General features: G+C 38.6%; 1 long non-coding RNA gene across 1 annotated transcript in view; it reads right to left on the reverse strand.

Moving 5' to 3' along the window:
* LOC141929836 (uncharacterized) overlaps positions 1-13,643 on the reverse strand; it is a 114,000-nt gene that overhangs the window by 13,669 nt on the left and 86,688 nt on the right. The gene's annotated exons all lie outside the window — the stretch shown is intronic.

Below are 13,643 nucleotides of genomic sequence, written 5' to 3' on the forward strand. Positions count from 1 at the left end.
ACTTGGAAATAACATCTAGCAGAATTTCATTTATAATTAGACTTGAGGCTGTGAATGAGGCCTGAGCTGCAAAGCTTCTTCATAGCCATAAAAGGGAAGTTTAAGTAAAAAATACACTGTTTTTATTTATTAAAAAAAAAAAGAAAAATCATCCCATGCCAAGCCCAGTCAAAATGCATTATTAGGGTGTCCAGGAAATTATAGCTTGTGTCCATTAGTCCTTTCAGGGTTAATATTGATGCAGATATTATTTCTATCCACGGTACCATTTATTTGAAATATTATGACTGGGAGTAGCTGCAGCAGTGAATCAAATCAATTGATAGAGCAGTTAGCCCCGCAGTCAAGGCTGCCTTTACACCGTGCAGCGAGCATGAAATATTATGGAGATTGTTCTTTAAAGTGATCACTTTATCATCATTTGTCTGCAGCCCAGGCTATTCCTTCCTGCCTCGCTTCCCTGTTGGGTTAGAGCTGTCATAACTCAATCAGCCGTATAATGCTGTTCATAGCACCTCCGTAGCAGGTATTGAACCTGTCAAGGGCCACTGAGGGAATTATACTTATCCATTTTGACAGCTAGCAACACCACTCTGATATTTATGTCAGTTTATATATGTATGATATGTATTTCTTAAATGTAATTAGAAGCCTGTTTGTGTGTGATATATCTGAATTGCCCAGAGCTGCCCATGATTAAGACATTGATTTCTAACCTTGTGCATTACTGGAGAAGGGAATATGACAAGCTCCATCACTCAGGGGTTGCAGCTAACCTCTTCTGTCTATATACATCATATGAAATTGTCACTATTGTTTATCTGTCCAGCAAAGTTGACTATGAAGCAACTGTTATTTTAGTTTGCTAAATAAACTAAAAGACTGTAAAACAAACCATCATCCCTGTCCCTCCAGAGCACTTGTGTTTTGCAGCTGTGTTACTTGGACTAAGGTTGCAAAAGCAGACCACTCCGAAAGCTGAGTGAAGATCATCATCACGTTTGCTATATCACTTGTTCTCACAGGTATCTAAAGCATACTGCTTGGATTTCAAAGTGACATTTTTGTAGATATCCTACATGTCAAGCAATAGAAAATATACTGTATTTCTGTTACAAAGGGAATAAAGACAAATATGGACAAAAAAATCAAACAAAAAGCCCCCCAAACCCCAACCACCTCTTTGTGCTTATTCATTTATTTTGCTATGGTTTCAGAATGAGATTGTTACACAAAGTAGTTACTGTATGTATGATCAGCCTCTCGACTTGTTTTCTATTTTAATATCCTATTGGTTTGAAGAGATCATATTCTCCAAACCATTATTCTTCTCATTGCAGAATTAATGCTGAAGCAATGTGTTGTTTTGATGGGTTTTTAAAAATTCATAAAAAATTTAGGTTAGGATTTTTTGATTCTAATTTAGACAACTCAGTTTCTCTGGCTCAGAAGGCATAATCTGTATTGATCTTTATCTCTGAAAACTCACACTTTTACAAAATTAAAAAAAACCACATTTGTTTACTCAGGTCTAGATTTGTTTTTTTTTAACTGTACACTCAAGTTTTACCTCCATTTCCCTCAAAAACTGATCTCCTTCTGAAGATAATTTGGGATCAAAAGTTTCAAATTTGGATAGATTTCAAAAAACCATCTGCATTAGATTATGTTTTGAAAAATCCTCTCTGTAGCTCTGGTTTTACAATACAGGATTGTAAATATTTAATACAAAATATTTAGTGTAGACAAAATTTCAAAGCAGTATTTTAGAGGATCAGAACTTTCCATGTCTTTAGATTCAACAACACAGGTGGACAGTTTAAGCTGCCACCCGTCATCAGTACAAATCCCCATTTGAAGATACCATGAAGCTTGCTAAAATCAGAGATCAGGGTAAATCGTATGATCCTATTTCTGTCTTTCTAAACAAATAACAGATGAATCCAAGAAAAACAAGAAGCTTGCAAATACTGCTTACAATTAGATGCTAATTTTTATAGGTATAACTACCTTCTGGAAGAACTCCCATTGCAACCTTAACATTAGATTAACTGCATTTCGAGATTAAGGTGTTTACTTGAAATAGAATCTCTGTGAAACACAGAAACAGCTTAAAAAGGTCCAAAGGATCCATCTGAGTCTCTAGACATGTGACAGACCCCTAGAAAATAATCTAGAAAACATCTATTCTACCAGTCTCCCAGTGAAAACCTGTTTCTTTTCTCACAGAAGCCAAAAGATACCAAACTCTACAGTCTGTCAAAGAAAAAGCACAAGCATTCAAGCTAAATATTCAGATGTCATTGTTCTGACCTTCCCTTAATAAAATCCAAAGGCCTCTGTAATCCAAAAACCTATGAGAGCTATGTGGTTTAATTCATATACTTCCAATGTAATTCTTCCAGATTGTTTAATTTATAATGAAAATGGAAACACATAATTTTGTTTTCTGGGTTTCAGCATGATGTGCCTGTAGCTGATGACTTTTATGTAGCTAGGAAAAAAAAAAAAATTTTTTTCTTACCTCTGTAAAATGAGGGCTGTGTAAAATGTATTCTTTCTGATTTATCACATAAACCCAGGATAGAACAGAGTAACATAAGGTGAGTGCACCAAGGAAAGCAAACAAAATTAGTATTATCTAGCAACAAATTAGTTCTTGAATCTAAAGTGCTAAACATTAATTGGAATAAATCTGAAAAGCTTGCTCATGACTTTTGTTAAGCTACATCAGCCATCCTAGGTAAGGATTGTGCCATTAGAAAACAGCTGGATCAGTCAAGGGTATTATCACACAAGTTGTATCTGGCTGCATTAGCTTGTGAGACAAATATTTACACAGCCTATAGTGCTAAACGATACTGACCTCAATGACCACACAGGACAGTCCATACAATTACTATCAGCTGCCTCCAAAATATCTCCAGTGTATTAAGATGTAGTTTCCTACACATTTAATTATGCTAGTTCCACTTTGCAATGCATTTTTTTGGATAAGTAGATGACCTAAGATGCAGTTAGAAGGAAAACCACAAAACTCACTGATAGTAAATTGCAAATGATCTTTCTTACATTCTCATAAGGAAATGACACAAAGAGGGGACTCTTCAATTACTTTTGTTTTAAAAAGACTTTTCCAAAAAGGCCTCCCAACTTTTGAGCATTCAGACTAATTATCCTGGTCCTGCCATGTAAAGACAAGGACGTGCCAAACTTGAGAGTTATAGTTTACTCTTTGGATGCTGAAAAACTTTCTTCTTCCTTCCAAAGCATTCCAAGATGATTATAAATGCTCCCATTATACAGCTATTGGAATTAGGATCCTTTCAGTTTTGAACACTGGAACTCTTTAACAGTTTACAGAAACAATTCATAAGGGAGAGAGAAGAATAATTATCTAACACATATAACACAAAATTTTATTTTTAAAACATGTCTAAGTCACGCCTCATAATTTTTGATGACTTTCATTTGACCAGCTATGCAATTAACACTTCCATGGAGAAAATAGGTGTATAGAAATAACAAATGGTCTCAGCTAGAAATGGTCTGAACACTAGTGTTAACTAAAAGCACCACCCCTTCTTTAATAACAGTGATCAAGACTCTCATTTTACATCTCCACAAAGACAGCTCACTTCCAGCAGCAGAGTGCCCCTTTAACACCATTTGTTAAGAGCTGATGCAGAGCAGAGTCCCCAGCAATGAATCACCCATGTTAATTCCATGCTTTGCATGGAAGATCAGACAATTTCATAGTGTTATGTTATTCAACTGCCACAATTTAGTGTGTTACATATAATATTTATGATGCATTTTGCATCTTTAAAGCACTGTACAAAGATTATAAGTGAAAATATGGTAGGAATTACTATTTCCATTCATATCAGGAGAGGCAGCTGAGTCAATGACACAGCTAAGAGAAAAATACTGATTCCCTGCCCTGAATTTTGCCAAATAGTCCTAATAAAGGGCTTTCTTGGGCAACATCTATAGTCTACTTCCAGACAAGCTGAACTTTGTTATGGTGCCTCAACACAGATACCTAGTGCCATCTGAAATACACTTGGGGATCCCCATCAGCTCCCCAACTGCTGCTACAAAACAGCATAGTCTCACAGCCTGCCCATATATAGATTTCTTGGATAACACAAGACATTTCAAAGACTTCAGACATCTACAGTCAGGCAACTGAATCAAACCCTTTATGCCGATATTTTGTCACAGTAATAAATTCCTGAATGTGCTGAAAGCAGTACCACTTTCATGACAGGCCCAATCCAGTAAAAATTAGCCAAACCCTTTAAATACTAGCTACATGCAAGAGCAGATGTAAATCTTTTTCAAAATTCAGAAAAATCCAAACTGTACCTTCTGTTTACAACTCATTATCATTTATGGCTTGCAGCATTTTCATTCCAAAGAACAAATACATTTTGAGTCTTCTTTCAAAACGCAAAAATCTCATTCCAAACTTTTATATAAATCCATTGCAGGAAAATATATTTTAAAAAATTGCTCTGCACAACTGTGAAAAGTTTTTTATGCCAGAATTGCATCCAAGATTTGGATCTGAACTCAAGAATTCAGATCTGTTATTAGCAAAAGTCAGTAGATGACAGATTTGAACACTGGGAGTGGTGGATACCAAAGCAAATATATGCCAACATATGGTTGAAGAGCAGCCTCTATGCCTGGCAGATGGAGGTCCAGGAATCGAGAGAAAAAGCTCTTGCTGTTTCAGAGAAGTGTGGCTGCAAGAGCTGAGAGTCCTCCTGCTTCTGACCAGCACAGAAGGAATGGGGCGAGGGGGATATCAACAGGGGCACAGAAGCAAGGAGGATCTGGCAGGAGGCAGGCACAATTTCTACGTGCGAGGAGCCAGGAAGGCAGCTTCCAAGAGGCCATCCACTCATCCTCCACTCTGTCTGACACAACTCATGCAGCAGCCTCTTGCACAGGGAGGGTGAACATTAGAAAGCAGATGTGCCTGTGGTTCAGCAAACATCAAGGCTGTTTGCTGAGTGTAACTATGAGCAAAAGAATGGTGAAGCAGCTGGGTACAATCTGTGTTTGGGAAAGGTGTACAGGCAGGCATGGAAGAAGAGACTCAAAACCCTGTGATGCTCATATTAAACTCTGGCCATTTAGGTTACTGACTCATCTACTCTGTCTGAATACTGCAAGTACCAAGAGAAGATTTCAAAAGGGACCTGCCCATACAGCATACAGAGATTGCAGAACTTCTTTTGCAAGTGGAGAGGGGGAGGGCCTATAACTACTAGGAAACAAGAGGTGTTTCTGCACATCAACTGCAGGATTACTCTGGCACTGCATGCTTAAAAGTCACACGGTTGTGAAGAATAAAACTTTTGGCAAAATAAGAAATACTGCATTCTACTTATCCCATGCAAACTAATTTTCCATAATGTCTGGCAACTTTTTCTGGATACAATAGTCTGTGAATAAAACATGAACATCACAGACATTCTAGTAACATAGTATCTTAGGTATCAACTAATTAATATGTAAATATAAAGAAACACCTATGGAAATATACTTAAGCTGTTACCAATACTACTTATGCAATATTCATGATTATTTTAAGGCCATTTATAACTTTGTGCCACTACTCTCCTCCCCTTTTTGTACACCCATTCCTACAGCTCTTTATGAATTAAGGTGGCTTACCTTACTGGCACTCTTTTTTTGCCACTCAGAGAATAACTTTACTCAGAAAATAAATCAGTGAAATCCTTATATTGAGATGGGTGTTTTAAGATCTGCCCAACTCAGCCCACACTGAAAAAGGAAATGGAACCACATGCAAAATTTTGATCCACATTCAGATTTCGCAGAATCATAGAACCATAGAATACCAGGTTGGAAGGGACTTCAAGGATCATCTGGTCCAACCTTTCTTGGCAAAAGCACGGTCTAGACAAAACAGCCCAGCACCCTGTCCAATGTCAGAGAAAAAAATAAAGTGTCCAATGTCAGGGAATCCACCACTTCCCTGGGGAGATTATTCCAGTAGCTGATTGGAACTCCCAAAGCCTGGAGTTCCTTGGCTCACAGTTTTCTCACTAATGCACAGAGCGTAGGATGATGACAGATATTTCTGATTCTGCCACAGATCTGCTGGGTGGACTTGAGCAAGCTTCTGCATCTGGATATAGTGGTAATGATACAAATAATCTTTGTAAACATTCACAGATCTTCCTGTGAAAAGAACAATAACACTACTGTGATGTGTTTTTAGTGTACAATAGAATATGTCATATAACAAATAATCTTTCATTACTTCCAATTTCTTTACTGAATAAAGTGGCTTATCCAGTTTGTCTCCAACAGCCTGGTGTAGGGCATGTGACAGGTAGAGAGAAGGAGAGAGGAGAGAGAATATGGACTGGTGCTTTGGGGCAACCAAAGGTGGGCAACAAAGCTTTGGGCCATGCTTACTAGACCTACTTTCAATAAACAGTCACTGCAGTGCGCCTCCACTGGCACTGTACATTTGAGTCAAAATTTAAAAATAATTTCAGCTGCTGCTCTTGAGAGCTGTCAAAATGAGAGCTACTGACATCCTGATCTTTAGCATGAACATGGACCTGTAGTACCTAACCATAAATGACACTAGAAACAAATACAGTTATATCTGCTAAATTGCTGCAGCTTATCTCTGCCACCTTTTCCTTCCACGTTCTAGGGGACGGAAAATGTACATAGTTCAATAAAATTCATTCCGATATGTCTGAATTCATTCTTGCCATGCCATTTGCTTTATACAGCACAAACAACAATCAGCCAACAATATGAAAAATGGGAGATATCATTCATCATGACCATCTTCAAAATCTGTTCTCACAACCTCCCTGCTCAACCCTATACTGATTCTTAAGTACCTCTCAAATTAAAAGTATTACATTTCACAAACTCTGATCATGCAGTCACATGGCATTCAGAAATGTACAGAGTAACTGTCCAAGACTGGAAACAGACTCAGGGATTCTCTCTCATGACAAAATGATGTGTGGGTTTCGTAGCTTAGTCACAGCTCTAACCCTGCAAAACAACTGCAGAAAGTAGGTGAAACATTAGAGCTATTTCTGTTATTACTAAAAGCATCAGACTCTTGAATGCCAATCTGCCATTTCAAAAAGGGTTGCTACGGGAGAGAGAGAGCAGAAGAACAAATTCAGGGTTTTTTGCTGGGGCTCTGGGATTCACTCCTGTATTGGTCTGTCTGCCAGTCTGCTGATCTCTGAGCTACTCTGCCTCCCACTGTGTCTGATATCAGGAGTGCCAGAGTGGCTGAGAGATCAATGGAGCAGCTGAGGGAGCCAGCTGGCAGGGGAAAGGAGCGATGGATTGTGAGGGATAAAGAAATAAAGAGGAAAAGAAAAAAGATTTGTTGAATTAAACAGTAATGAGGAAGGGACAGAGGAACTCACTAGCCCTTTCAGAAAGGCCACGTTAAGTCCTCCACAAAACCCAGGACCCTCTGGAGCATTCTAATCAGTTTAATGATGTAGATCCCCCCTTCCACCCCCTGCATGAGCTGAGCTGGTTTTTTGTCTCTTTATCAAAGGATGACTTTTCTAACAATGATATCATTCACAACGCATACATTGCTAGAGTTGAGGCAGCAGTGATCTGCTGAGATGATCATGGTCACAAAACACTTACAACTCTACTACAGAGCAGTCTGACATGATCCTCAATTTGGGAAAGAGAATCTCAGCTGCGTTAAGGAGAGGCAAGGTTTGCAGAAGAGAGGAACATACCTTACTAGACCAACTGCTGTATTTGGGGAAAAATGGGTAAGTTTTCAGGCATATAAGAATATCTTCACACCTGAAGCAGAAGCAGCAAACTTGAAGATAGATATAGACTGGAAACAACCCCTGTGATTTAACTTAAGCATGTTGATCTGTTAGCAATTTGAGAGAAACTGCTTGTTAGAAGCTGCAGAGTAGGATGCCAACAAGGAAGAGACCGATAAGGGAACTGGGCTCTATTGGACAGAGAGAAGAGTGGTACAATCACAGTTATGGAAGGGTGAGGAATAAGGAAAAGATGGGTTATGCAGAAAATGTTGATGCATCAGAATATACCGATACACATTTCATATTCTAAACTCCATATACTGAGTATACTCCCATTATCCCTGTCGAGTAGTTGATATGAGAGATGAACATTCATATGCCCATATTTACATCCCGCAGCTTGAAGACAGACAACTTTCAACATGTACATCCCTTCTGGGAAGGGAACACAGACATGGGCATCCAGTCCTGACAAAAATGCAGTGGCTCTACCCTCTGTAACATCTATTGATTCACTAGCTTAAAAGTACAGCTTTGATATCTAATGGCCCTGTAAAACTGTGGTTCTGCAGCTGTAACAATGCAGTTACTAGTTTATTTGGGTATATAACCCACATCCATTAGTCAGGTGAATGATCCTTGCTGCCAAAGAGCAATCATAGGAATCCCTTGAGTTTTCCCTAATGTTGGCACTCGTAGCAGAGCTGAGTAATATGAGGAACAAAGGCTTCTTGTGATGGCACATGCACCCATTCTTCCATTCCCTTTCCATTAACGAAAGGAAAGGAAATCAACTGTCCTATCATAGGCATCTGCTTAGGGGCAACATCTGAGCAGCAGAAAAGTTTTTAAAAATTGGAACCACCAAATTTCAATGACTCCATTCATATAATTGCTAGAAATCTGATGACTGACAACTTATATCACTGCAGGCAAGAAAAAGAAGAGCCTCAATGAGAAATACCTTTTTAGAATAAACTGGGATGAAAGCACTGAGGGAAGAGGAGGCAGACTTTATTACCATTAGAACCTTTGCTGAAAAAGCAAAGTGCAGGTGGGAGGGAGACTGTTCATTACTGGAAAAGACTAAAAAGCAAACAAACTTTATTTCTGTAATTTACAATTAATTTTAAGAAAGCTACGATAAAACTACTTGACGGGATTGTCACCAGGGGTTTTATGCAGCTGATCAGTCAACATATTTCCAAACAATCAATCCAAAGCAAATACAGTTTCAAAATACATCCATTAGTAGCACAGATTTCTGTAAAGTATAATATTTGAGCAATATGAAGAAACAACAAATGGAAGCAGAATTTAAATGAAGCAGTTGTAGTTTTGGTATGAGATGTGAAGTGACAGGCATTCCTACCAATATGCATAACATGGTCAAAAAAACATGGCAGGCTGCTTCAGGCTCTCCACTCCCGAATAGAGTAATATGTTAAATATCCTCTATATGAACATATATAACCCAAAAAGCAGCACAAACCCCTAATCGCACACAACATGTGAAGGAAACACCTATATTCATCTGCACTGTTTCACAGAATACTAAAGGCACAGAAAATATCCAGATTCCTGTAAAGCCTACACAATTGGAACTGAATATGCTCTTTTCTTCCTTATAAATTATAAGCAAAGCTTATTAAAATGGTCACAAAAATGTCTACATATAATATATTATCAGGTTGTTCACAAATGCAGTAAATCTGACTTTCTTCTTGCTTGAGTCGCACTAGGGTTCACCTCCATTGCATCTCAAGATGTGTTTAATATTCTGGCAGAATACAACCTCAATTGTCTCAGGATAGATGTTAGTGGAAATCCATGTGGTGAATATGAAAGCATAATGATTCAGACTTGATGCAAACAGAAAGATGAAGATGAGTGGTTCCCTTTGGCCACAGATTTGCAACTTTTTATGTAGAACTAAAAAGGTATTTCACAGACCATTATCCTAGACAGCACTTTTCCTGGATTTTCTAGCGCTTCCTTTCTAGAGGCTCATCAGTGATCTTATGGGCCAGTTTCACCTGTTTCATTGACCTAGTTCATCCCTGTGCTTCAAGAGCACTCCTGTGTATGTTGTTGGTAGGATACCACAGAGGGGGTAAGACAGAAGCAAATCCTGCCCCGTCTCCAGGCAAGGAAGTACAGTATCCACTGAATGGACAAAGGATGGCAAGTCTAAAATGGCTAAACCAGACCCAGTTGAACTGCTCTCTAAGCTCACTGTTTTGGGTAATTCAGGAAGTGGTGGCCCCACGTTAAGGCCAGCAAACGATAGCTGGAGAAGGGAGCTCTCCTTCAACAGTATTCCAAGCAACAGGAATTTAAGCAGCATTGCCACAAAAAAAACATTTAAAAATCATCATAAAATACTTTCCATGGGCTGAAGTTATCTAGCCCGTATGTCTTTTGATCTTTACATGAGAATTATAGAAGCAAACATACAAATCTCAGTGCTCTTCTGACACCTTTTTGGAGGCCTTTATGACACAACCCTCGAAGCTTTACTTCAAGGGCTCACAAGCTATTTGAAAGGATATTGCTACATGACATCTGGATTCTTATCTGCCTTTTTATCACTCAGCTAATTTACCTAATACTACAGTGAAAGAATTTCTTTGTTGAAGAAAATACCACATGAATATCATCCTGCTTTCTCCACCAGGTAAGACAGACATTGAGAGAGAAATTTTCTTCTCTGTCTGCCACCAGGATACCTTTAAATGGACATCTGTGCCTCAGCTTCCCTATCTGTGAAGGGTGAGGGTGTATTTGTTTCTCAGATTTTCCATCTGACAGCAGGAAACATGTAGCAGATTCAGTTCAGTTTCATTTTACATTTTTGGGTTCATTTGATCTCAAAGCTCAAAAATATCCAAAGCCACATGACATTTAATTTGGAATATGGTGTATGAAAGACTGCACAATACTCAATAGCAAAGTGATGCCAAGCAATTGTTTGTAATGAAGAAATAATAATGGTACACTACAGCTTTGTTCACTCTGAAAACAACAAAGAATGGCCATCAGCTTGCAAAACGGTGCTACAAGCAAAGTCAGTCTAATTTGCTAGGTCAGAAGAAGTGGGTGATTTTCAAACTCCTGCTTCCCTTGGTACCTAAGGAAAGAGATTAGAATGGGAAAAAACTACAAAACAATGGCTGAAATATATGAGACCTCAGAACAGCAGAAACTTCATTAATGAAAAAATCTGGATCTTCACTATTCTCTTCTGGGAGAATTAATCAGATGTTGCAGTTTCAGATTTATAGATTGCTGTGAAAATGGGTAATCTGAGGGGAAAGCCTCATAAAAACTTAACAGCAACACAGAGATAATCTGTGGGCTCACAGTGGCCATGTCAGGGCTAATTGAAATGTTTAAGAGCAGCACAGCTTCCAGGCTCCCTGTGATACATGCTGAAGACACGAATATAGACCATCTCTTTGTCTTGACTGGACATATTTTATCACTCTGTATCATGAGACTGTCACCTCAGACTTCTAATTGCTCAAACCTTTAGACACAGGGCACCTAATAATTGCAGTACCATGGCCAGCCTAATAATAAAGATAATTTACAGTTCAAAAGAAAAGGGTAATTTGTAATATGAATGGCTTTTTGTGTCCCTAAGCTCATTTCGGGACTTGAGGATCCATGCAGCAATAGCTACAGCCTTTTGCCTGAGCGAGTGACTTACTGCGCTGGTTTATTTAGCTATTTTGTTCCAGAGAAGCACAGAAGACAGTGGATTTAGGGGAAATCAATGGGGTGTTCAGCACCAAGCAGATTCGAAACTGTATCTTTATGAATTCTTCCTATACAAGGATGTCTCCTGCATAAATACAAAATATTTTAATTTTGTTTAATATTCACACCTGTAAGTGTTACTGAAGTGTACAAGACCAAATGGAAGCTTAAAGTTCATTCACAGGTAGGACAGTATTAAAGTCACAGTGATTATTTCTGAATTATATTTATGCAGAAAAACAGGAGTTAGTGAAAGCAAAACCAGTAACTTCTTGGAAGGAGAGGATCAAGGATTCCTGTCTTTATCAACACCAGGAAGAAACTGAAATGCCTGAGGAAACATTTTCTCTTGGCAGCTGCACACTCCAAAACACCTCTCCCACATGCAGGTCCTTTCTAAGCAGTCTACCCATGCTGCTCTGTCCCCTCCAATGGGCTGTGGGGCAGACCCACCAAGAGCCTCAAGTCAGTGTCCTGCTCTTCCCGTGGAGGAATTTTATCCTCCACAGCACCAGGCTCCTATTAAACAACCACATTTTTTCTTTGCTTTTTTATAGTTCTCTCAGTTTTAGATTCAGAGCCATGCCACAGCCTTAGACCACTCCTGACTTTGCCTTGCCACCCACATTGCAAGCATTACAAGAACAAAGCCTCTGTTACTGTAAAGCTTTAAGCCATGACAGTTTTAAAGAAAGTCACAGTGCACTCTGTGTAGAAGGATCTCTTTACTCCACAGTGAGAGCTTGCTTTTGGAAGAGACAAAGAGCAATTAGGATGCACATGTTTTCCTCACGGTGGCACAGCTCTGGACCTGATAACCAAAGGCACAGGAAGTCTGTCTCACCAACCGTTTCAGCCTCTCGTAACGTTTTTGCCATTTGCTTGGCATGTCTGATTGCTCTGAATGTATCAAATACACCCATTCATCTTGCAATAGTAAATGGGTCTTAAAAATCTTGTTGACAATCTTACCACCAAGCCCATGTGCAATTTAAACTATTAAAAAAAGAAAAAAGAAAAAAAAAGGAGAGCACAAGAAAGAAATAAAATGCTAACAGGGACCTTCCAAATGTGGTCACACTGACAGGACGGCACTGGAATCTGGGTTTGTTTTAAGCCTACATTGTTTAAAAGCAGCAGGGGACCAAAATGATGATGGCATCATACTGGCTGAAGGGAGGAACCTGAATTGAACTCTCAAGCCAAATTCTAATCTCAGATTTCAGTTTCTGTATTCCTCATTAAGAAACTCCCATGGACATCGATGGGACTCCAGCATGAAGATGGCTATGTGAACATAGCATGAGGATCAAAATCTGCTGTATGGGCACCACACATGGAAACACTACCCACAATTTTTCTCACCAGACGTCAAACATCTTGAGAGCACAAGTAAAGGAAAGCAACATTCATAAAATCAAAACCACAAATAATTAAATATTTAGTTTTCTAATCAAGTCAAGTTGTGTGTAAGCCCTTAAACAGCATTTACAAGCATTTGATTTGTTTTCTCCATTGACTATATAAAGAGTGCTCATGGGCTCACAAATCAGAACTTCTTGTTTGATTTGTTTTAACATGCTTGCCATGTCAGGTAGTTTTTCCTTATTTCTTGCTGTTCCTTTAGAATCTTGTAAACCAGGTCAATTTATTGAAATGTCAGCTTTTATAAATATTCCTATCCAGCCAAGCCTCTAACTTAACACATGCTATAATTACAGCACAGCCATTTATGGAAAGTAACTAAAAGTGGGATAGTCCTTCTTACTCACATTGAGAAATATCCTATTCCTTGACTCCTTGACTCAACATTTTTATTTCAGTTAATTTACTTTTGGAATTCATTCTGGAAAAAGTATTAGCAGTTGCAGAATCTGTCCCAAATCTTACTGCTTTGTCAATTAAGTCTCAATCTTTAAAATGGGCATTAAATATCTCCAGGATTGGACATTTTCTGTTGTGTTACTGAAACTTCTGCTTTGCCAACGTGAGGGTGGTCAGCTATAAGGTCACAGAGACAGAAGTAAATACAGTTTTTTTAGATGGAAATCT

Source organism: Strix aluco, chromosome 14 (genome assembly GCF_031877795.1).
Source record: "Strix aluco isolate bStrAlu1 chromosome 14, bStrAlu1.hap1, whole genome shotgun sequence".
Classification (NCBI taxonomy): Eukaryota; Metazoa; Chordata; class Aves; order Strigiformes; family Strigidae; genus Strix; species Strix aluco.